This window comes from Pteropus alecto, unplaced genomic scaffold, assembly GCF_000325575.1.
Source record: "Pteropus alecto unplaced genomic scaffold, ASM32557v1 scaffold86, whole genome shotgun sequence".
Lineage (NCBI taxonomy): Eukaryota > Metazoa > Chordata > Mammalia > Chiroptera > Pteropodidae > Pteropus > Pteropus alecto.
In genome coordinates this window covers 30788190-30798131 of record NW_006442109.1, presented here as the reverse complement: position 1 = coordinate 30798131, position 9942 = coordinate 30788190, and the positions used below count along the sequence as shown (strand labels likewise).

Below are 9942 nucleotides of genomic sequence, written 5' to 3'. Positions count from 1 at the left end.
TTGTTTTAGGCCAACTACCTGATTCATGGTCCTCTGACCTTATCTCACAATTCTGTATTCTTACCAATATCTCTTTTGACTATCTCATGTCCCTGAGTCTCAATCTTAATAGTATACACAGTAGTCCAGTTTTCCAGCCCTGGGACCCTGCTTTGACTTGACCTATTTTCTCATGGACTAGAGTCCTAATCCTCAACCCAAGCCATATGACTATGGCCCTCTTCTGTTATACTCCTAGTACAGAGTCTATTCAAACGTTATTATGTCTCAGAATTCTTCCTTGACTCCCCCTGAAAAACATGGGCATTTCCCTTGAAATCTGTATTTCCTACCCCCACTCCAGCTGCAATTTTGCTTCAAGGGTTGATTCCTCTCCCACCTTGCAGACTAGGGCGGCCAAGCAATCACTACCAAACTGCCATGCCCTTCTATGGAGCTGCTGTCTTAATAGTCTGTATGTAGTAGACATGATCTGCCCCCAGGAATTTGGAGGGCAATTGCAAGTTCGTTTCCCTTAAGATTAGGGAACAGGATATCTCTGAGCTGCACCGTGACTGTAATGCTAATAAGTTTGTTTCCTCACAGTACCATTAGGGAATCAGTGAATACAGTGGCTAAGCTGGTGACCTCTGGATGTCTAGATTCAACTAGTGACTCCAAACTTTATCAGTTTAGATATCATTACAACCATCATTTCCTTCATCTGAAAATTGATATTTGCAATTATTCTATATAATTTCTGAAAATCTTGAATGAAATAAAGCATGTATTTAGCAGTGTTTGACACATTACTATTATTTTTATTCTAATTAGTTTGGGTCTCCATAATGGAGAAACTACATTGTTATATCTTCGTATCCCTAAACCATATTTAGGTTTGCGGAATCCCCAAATCCCAACACGCTGAGCCCCCAACTCTTAGATTAGTACGGCATGTTGATTTTTCTGGGTATTTTCCCCAAACACTGAGAATTTCATGAGTATCACATGTGTAATGTGATGATCTCCAGTTGTGGCTCCCGAGAAAACAGCACCATCCCCTTAGAGACCCTGGCAAGGAGGAGGATGGCTGTAGATATAGATGGGGAGGGGAATGACTGTTTCAGATATAATTTAGAGCCCCTGCCTGCAGCTCTCCAGTCCTCTGCTACAGCTCTTACAGTCACTGTGCCGTCCTCAGGCTGTCATTCTCTGCTCACCTCTGAACAACCATATTTCTCTGATGGGCAGCCCCTCCTGAGTCTCTGCTGCTTTCCTCTCTGAATTGTGAGGAACGCTCTTCTTCTTTTAAGCCCAGCTCTTTCAGATGAGGATTATAGAGCAGAATGGTTTAATTTGCCACAACTTTCCTTTTCGGAGGATACAAGCACCCTAGTGGGGCTGAGAAAAGGGGCAGGTAGGTGAGCACAGCCTCCACTCTCGGGCTCAGTCTGGCAAGCCTTTTAGACTTTTTCCTATCCACAAGGAATTTCCTTCAGAGAACCCATTATCCCCATCTGTGATCTTGTTTAGAGTTATCATCTGCATACCCTCTTGCCTCTGGTCTATCAGACAACTGTCTTTGTATGAATGTCTATGTAGGAATTGTATGAACCTCAATGTCTAATGTGGTTCAATCACATAACTCCTAGGGTCCGTTCAATCAGGAATGTAGCTGTTTTCCAAATGTTCTATGTCAGTAAGAGAGTTTTCTGCCCAGAGTGAAATAAGCTCCTTTAAAGTGAAAGAAAATTGGTAAACAACACATATAGGATCACTGCGTTCAGCTTACATTCTAGTGGAAAAGATAAAAAATAAAATAATAAATAAAGTAATTACGGATTGTGATAAGTACTATGCAGAAAATCAACAGGGCATTATAAAGCAAGTGTCAGAAAAAGACGGAGGAAACAACATTTGAGCTGAGACTAAAGATGAGAGTGAGCCATCTGCATGAAGAGTGGTAGAAGAACAATATACGATTATTGAAGAGCTTTGAGCAGAAAGTGACATCTTTTAGTTTACACTTTAAAAATCATTTGGGCTGTGTGAGAGAAGGGATTGGAGATAAGTAAGATAAGAGTCAAGGTCGGTTAGGACACCGTTGCAGGACTGTAGGAGAAAGATAATGGTAGCTTAAGCTCAGATGTGATAATGTAGAGGGAGAAAAGGAATAGATTTAAGGGTTTTTTTTTAGCATTTTTTTTATTGTTAGTTTCAAGTATACAATACATTGGTTAGATGTTCATATAGTTTATGAAACAGTCCCACCCCACCCCCGATTACTCTATCATCCATCTGGTTCTACACATAGCCATTACATTACTGCTGACTGCATTCCCTATGCCGTGCTCCCAATTCCCATGATCATCTCTCAACTACTAATTTGTACTTCATTAATCCTTCACCCTTTTCTCCCAGCCCCCAAACCCCCCTCCTCTCTGTCTGTCACCAAATTGTTCACTATATTTGTGAGTTTGTTTTTGATTAGTTTGTTCTTTTTGTTCCTTAGATTCCGCATATAAGTGAAATCATGTGGTATTTATCTTTCTCTGTCTGACTTTTTTCACTCGGTCCATCCATGTCATTGCAAATGACAGGATTTCATTTTTTTATGGCTGAGTAATATTCCGTTGTATATATGAAATGAAGGTAAAACCTATAGGATATGATGATGAGTTAAATGTAAGGAAAGAAGGGAAATGAAGAGTGAAAGATAAATCAAAAGTGTTGTAGTAGATAATTGTGTCATTCGCTAAGATGGAAATATTGGGAGAGAGACAGGATTGGGTACAGGGATCAAGAGCTCTGTTTCGGATGTATTACGTATCACATGCCAGTAGACATTCCTCTTGCATGAGTACACATTTCAGTTATTCTTTCAGAATTCTGTAACTGGGAAACTTTAAAAATCTTGGCATGCCTTTGATTCTTAATTTCTATTAAAACATATCATAATTTCACCCTCACATCTGAATGTCTGCCTGGTTATTGAACCCTAGAATAAAGTTACTTTCCCTTAGAATTTTCTCCAAGATATTGCTTTATCATCTTCTTACATTCAGGGTTGCTTTCAAGAAGTTTGATGTCACCTTGGTCTTGTTCTAGTACTAATAATCTGCTTTTGTTCAGCTCTAAAAGTGTTTATGATTTTTTCCTTTTATCTTTGTATTCTGAAATTTTGTATCAAAATGCTATAAACAGATGTGGGTTAAAATAATCTGCTTAGACTTGCATATACTTTCAGTCTAATAATTTATCTTTTTTATTTCTGGATAATTTTTATTTAAAAGCTCTTTAAATATTGCCTCCTTCAATTCTTTCTTTTCTCTCAACCTGAAGATACTATAAGATGAACATCAGAACTTTTGGATAATCTGCCATGATAATCTTTGTGGAGGCACTCTGGGAAAACTCATTGGCTTAATTTTCAAGCTCTCTAATTAATTTTCCTCTGTGTCTCTATTAACTTATTTTTACCTATTTTTCTTTAATTTAATCTATTGTAGTTTTCATTTTTGAGATCTCCAGTTGGTTCTCTTGCATGACAGGATGTTCTTTGTTCATGAGTGTGCTATTTTCTCTGCTTGCTCCATTAACTGTTTGTTCTAGTCTAAGCACTTGTGTTTATTGATTCTATCGTTTTGTTTTTAAGCTTGGTTTTTCTCAGTGCTTGGTGATTCTTTATCGTGAGTCTATTCTGGAGGTTGCGATTTCCTGTTAAACAGTGTTTATATGATCTACTAAGAAGAAGGATGGGAGAGTCTGCTGAGAAGCTATTCTGACTAGAGAGGAGGAGTAGGACATGCTTCCTGGCACTATACCTGGGCAGCTAGTCTTCTGGGTACAGATATTTTCCATTTCTCCTAGCCATTGCTAGCACCCTGAATGTGGCCATGTCTCTCTGACCCAAACTCATACAAATCTATCACTACTTGGAGAAAAAAATCCCCATTGCAGCTGCTTGGTCCAGTTTGTGACAGTGTTGATTCACTTGGCTGCTCTTGCTGAGATATTCCAATCAACTTTCTATTTTTTCCCCTAGGTCATCTCCTACTCTCAGAAGTCAACAACTGCAGTCCTATCTGCTTGTCATCCTCTGGGATTCCTAAGAGTGTTCTCTTTATATGTTCCCTTTTTTATTTTTAAGCACATTTGTACATGATTCCTTTGTTTAGTTAATAATATCTGCCATTTTAAGGAATTTTATGTGGAAGAGAACAATTTAGCTCATGCTCAGCCCACTATATTGATGAATAGGGTATCTATTCATCACACAAGCAAAGATATTTGTAGGCACATGTATGTGCCTTGAAACTTGAGTATGGGACAGAGGGCCCTGGACTGGAGGTTTTGATGTTCAGATGAGAAAGCTAGCAGCACAGATAGAATACTAAAAGATGTAGGGCTAGGCGAATCACTGAAGGAAAAGAGTATAGCTAGAAAAAAGAGGGCCTAGAATTGAGAGAGCATAGATTTGTTAAAAAATATAATATATGTTGATATCTATTGAATAATGTCTCTATTTTGTTAAATGATGTCAAGAGAAATAGTAATAAAGAGGAGAGTTCTTGAATTAGGGATAATTAGAAAAATGAGAATATCCTACTAAATAATTTTACCAACTTTATTTATAGAGTTATGAGATTTTCCTCTGCCTTTGGCTATTGTTGGAGGACCCAGTATCTGAAATTCTGCTGTATACATGGCACAATGACCATGATGTACATTGAAGGCGTTAGAGGTTTGTTTTCCTTAGAATAACAAACAGCTAATCCTAACTTGCCAGTAATAGTTCTCTGATTCAGTCTTTTCCTCCACTTAACCAGTAGCAATTTCTATGCTAAACATTTTAGAAAGAAGTCACCTGAGAGAGAAAAACAGACATTTGCCTGCACTGCATTTGGAAAAAGGGTGTTGTGCTCTCCTGTGATTTTAAATACTGAAGTTATTCTTGCTCCAGGCAACCTGAAATTCCCTTTCCCACAAGCTTCACACATGCACTGTCTCACTTGTATATTGTTTACCTATTCAAAAAACTGTTTGCCATGGCAACCCTTGTCTGCATGACAGGCAGTTATAATTTGCTTGGAAAAACTGCAACAAAGTGTCATTTTTTATAAACTCTTTACACCAAAATATTTTCTTTTTTAGTGATTTCCAGTGACTTTGTTGTGGTTGCATGGTCTTTGCCAAAAGATCATTTATAGGTGAAAATAATTATTAAAGAAACCCATACACTTGCTCATTAGAAATGGGTAGTGTTGGGATTGTGATAGCCTCTCAAAATAGGAAAATAATTGATTTTCTGATTATCTCTTTGGTGCTACAGAAGCAGTATTCAAATAATACTTGCCTGAACCAAGAAGTCCTCCATTTAAAAAAAAAGTGCTTTGAATTGAAGTGCTGTGAGGTATGAGGCGAATACAGAGCCAGTCTGAACCCTACTCTGTGCCCCTGGGTATGTGTTCCATTCAGAAAAATTCATAGATAGTTCCAAAAAACCTGTTATGGCATTGTGCGGCTGGTGCTAACAATAGCAGTCAAGAGATTTTGTGTGATCATGAACAATTATTTGCATGAATACATCCACAGATTCACTGAATCGCCTGCCAAAAGGCAGCGAATGTCGGACAATACTGCCATATTTTAAATTCAAATATTGGTATTTCTGTGATATTTATTTCTGTGGCATAAACATGTTTGGATCAATATGCTCCTTGTCACTAGATGTGTAATTCAAGCACCCCAAAGCAGTAACAAGTGCAACTTTACAAAATAATTGCTCACTATTCTCCAAATCAGATTATTAATCTACACTTGGCATCCAGTGAGTGCAAAATGTATTATGCAAATGAGCCTGGTGCATCAGGCCCAGAGAAGGAATGGAATTAGCTTTAGGCTCAAGAGGAATCTGGCCAGGACCGAACGGTGGGGGAATATATGATCCAGAGGATTAATCATTCTTAGATTTACAATAGATGTTTCTTCCAAATGGCCATCTTCAGCTTCACAACTAGTATAAAAGAGACTGGTGAAAAGTTTGCTTAAAGAGATTTTGAAAAAGCAAGCTTTTTGATACTTTTACCTTTTAAATTTTGGTAACATTTGAGGTTTTCTTTGCTGTCATTTGTTTTTTAAGCTCAAGGCATCATTTCAGTAACTTTAAAAGATTAATATAAATTTAGATGACTAATTCTTAGGCAAAAATAAGCTTACTTTATGCAAGTTTTGCATCATCCTCTGTTCCAGATCAAAAACTGATTGAGAATGAATTTGAGAACCAGGCTTGGATTTAAGTCCAAAGAGGTCAGGAATAATATTTTTACTGCTTCCAAGTTAGGTTTAATTCAGAACCCATGAGTAAAAAATAAAATTCAGTGGATTAAAAATATGGTAAATAGTACTAGTGAGTGAATACTGTAGACAAAGAAGTTAGGTAAATGATCAGGCTAGGACATTCTTATTTAAGAAAGATTGTAAAAAACAAAACAGAAAAAAACTAGTGGCCACAGCTAGATATGACCCAAAAGAAAAAGTATGGGACCGGAAAGAACAGAGGGCAGACTCTGACTCAGATATCCTGAATCAATAACAGACCTTGGGTTTGAAGAATTGCTGTGGCAATTAAAACTTGTTTGAGGCAGAACAGGACCCAAGAAGGTAGTTATAATTAATGAGAGAAACAAAATGGTGACTTAAACAGAGGAATTACAGAACCGGATTCCATTGTGCAGGGGGAGATTGGTCAGAGTTGTTAATTGGGCTAAGTGTGTTTAGGTCCTAGGTGTTCGAGTAGATAATAAAAGTAAAAATTCATAGATTACCAAGTTGCCTCAGACTTCATTATCCTTGTGTGGAGGGTCGTTTTCATGTGGTGTCTTTCTCTTAGGATTCTCACATGATGCTGCTGTGCTAATGTTTAAAACAAACATTATGTTGAATATTGCTAACAGGTAGAATATGATAAGGACAGAAAGGTATCCCAGTATATTTAGCATCATGTTCAAAAGTAGTTTCTGTTGAGTGATGGGAGCAGAAGCTAGACTGAATTAGAATGACAGGAGAATAAATATAAGGAAGTAGAGAAGTCAGGAAGAGTAGCTTGCTGTAAAGGGGGAGCAGGAAAATGGTATAATAGATGGATGAAATGAGGGCTTCTGTAGAGGTTTGTTGGCATGGTTTTTAGAATGAGAAACAGGTTAAAAGCAACTGAGTGTGGTCCATTACAGAAAGAGATATTGCTGATCGAGCTTAGAAGGGGCCAGACTGAGCTGGTGAATAGGCTTAGAATCCAGCATCCTGGTAGAGGAACTTTTCTTGACAGGAAGAAAAACTCTTGCTTAGTTGTAGCAAGGAAAAAAAGATCTAAATGTTTGTGGATTTTGTGTGCTGGTGGGTAGATAAGAAAATGCTACCCTACTTGTTTCTGTTTTTTAAAGCAAGAATGAATCTGATTGGGAGAGAAAAGTTGATGTAGGACTTTTGAAGAAAGAGGAGAAATTATGAAATTGTCATCTTGGAAAGCAAGGATGAAGCTTAGTATACAAAAATTGTAGGATTCCTGGACCAAGCTGACAGCTTATCTGAGATATAAGATAATAAATGTAAAATGAAATAATTTGCTGCACTAGGTCATATTTTTCTCTCTCTCTTTTTTAATTTATTCATTCTTTTATTCAACAGATAGTTTTTAGGCATATGCTAGATATCATGCAATGTTTCAGGTGCTGGTGCGATATCAGTGAAAAACAAAAAAAATACAAAGTAAAAACACAAAACAAAACTAAACAAAAACAAAAACACAAAACTATCCTTATGGAGCTTATAATCTAATGAAAGGAGACAAAATTAAATAAATAAGTAAAATAAATGCTACGATCTTGCGATAGGGCTCTTCTATAGTTTTTATGGAATACTCTTTTGTATTAGCCTCACTTGTAGCTCAAGTGTTCTCTCTACTGCGTTTTTTTTCTTTCTCATCACTTTTAACTTATACGAATTTATTTCTAAACTGAAAGGCAGACTATAATCAATAAAAAAAATGCAACACAATGTTAAAATTAGACTTTAATTTAGTTTCAATTAAATCTCAGAGGCTGAGAATATAGTTTGTAGCAACCACCCCGAGGTTTCCAAGCGAGAGAGCAGATCTTTATGTAAAAATTCCCAAGAAGGTATCTCAAAAGCTAGTTTTGTGATATCAGCCTAACACTTATCTCAAATGTGTAAAATGGTTGAGATTGAAGAAGGGACCTGATGATAACTTAAAAATATGCTCGCCCAATAAAGGAAGGCTTCCTAACAGAGGCCAAGCTATCTTAGCAGGAAGAGATTTTATGCACCAAGTAGAGATTTATTTTGAGAAATAATTTAGAGTATTTAAGTTTTTTCTCTCTTCGATCATGGGGGTTTGGGGGTATCATTCTGATATCTTGATATGTGTTAAGCTGTTTTTCTTTAAATACTTCAAGAGATGGTTTTCATTTATTCAAGGCTGAGGACTCAGAGCACATCTGTACATTTTATACTCTTAGGCTTGACTTTTATTCTGGATCCAATCTGATTCCTCTACTTTACTATCTATGAGCCCTTAGAAAGAGTTACTTAATTTGGCAATATCTCAGTTTCTCCATCTGTAGAATGAAGATCATGATAGTGTCTATTTTATTGGATTGTTAGAAGGATTAAACTATTTAAACATGCAGAATGCTTAGAACATTCTCTGGTATCACAAGAGCTCAATTATTCTTAGCTAATAATTCGTATTATATAAAGCATATAATGTACATAAGCTTTACAAGTTATCATGTTTTCTATACATGTGAAGAAAAACAAGCAGAGTTTGGAAAATTTTAAACCATAATCATATATAAGTAACTTTCTTGGATTAAAAAATATATGTGATTTTAGGGATCATTTTTAAGAAAACGGTTCATAGCTATAAAATCCGCTAGTTTCTGAAACTCAACTTTTCACAGATTTTCGAAAATCGATCATAATTTGTTCAGATTAAAGCTAACTGGTAAATTCAGTCTGAAAATCACAATTCATTTATGAACAGTTTTCCTTCAATTTTAGAGTCTGGAAGATTTTGGTTCCATAATTTCATTCATTTGTATTTTCTGCAATAATTTTCTTGGATCAATACTGTGCAATGCTTTGAAATTGCACAAGTTAAAACATTTCAAAAATGCTTCCACATTAAATTCAACAAGTAAACTCTTGGTGTTTTCTCTGTGCAAAGCTTCATGAGAAGCACCATAGGTATGCTAGATGGAAAAGGCAGAGTTGCTGGTTCTCCAGCAATTTGTCAGTTATTAAATATTATTATATTAAGGGGGAAGAAGAAAGAACAAAAATTCAAAACTTTTTTAGGATGAGTGGTGGTGATTTTATATATACGCATACATACATACATATATATATATGCATATATATGACATCATATAACATTATATGGTTCACACATGATTTCAACATTTTTAAGAAAAAAAGCTGAGTCTATGGCCATGCCACCCTGAATGTGTCTGATATTGTCTGATTTCAGAAGCTAAGCATAGTCGGGCCTGGTTAGTACTTGGATGGGAGACCACCTTGGAATACCAGGTGCTGTAGACGTTTAAAAAAAAAAAAAAGATGGGCATATTTTACTCATTTCATAAACAAGGAGACAAAAGTTTTAAAGTAATAAATATATACAGTTTGTGGAAGAATTTGTGACTCTCAATTGATCACGATCCATTTCAATTTTCCCAGAGTCAATATAAAATATCAACTGTGAGCATTATCTGGAATAAGGAATTCAGAAGAACAAACAAATGTATTATTACCACAGTCATATTACTACTCCTACTACTGCTACTACTACTAATTCAGAGTAACATTCTCATCATGTACCTTGCAAGTCCTCCACTCAAGTGCACCCAATGTATATGGAGAAATTCAAAGTTACTTGTATTG

General features: G+C 36.2%; 1 pseudogene; it reads left to right on the top strand.

The window, feature by feature from the left end:
- The first annotated feature begins 9481 nt into the window (after positions 1 to 9481).
- Positions 9482 to 9600, top strand: LOC112469771 (annotated as a pseudogene).
- The last annotated feature ends 342 nt before the right edge of the window (positions 9601 to 9942 follow it).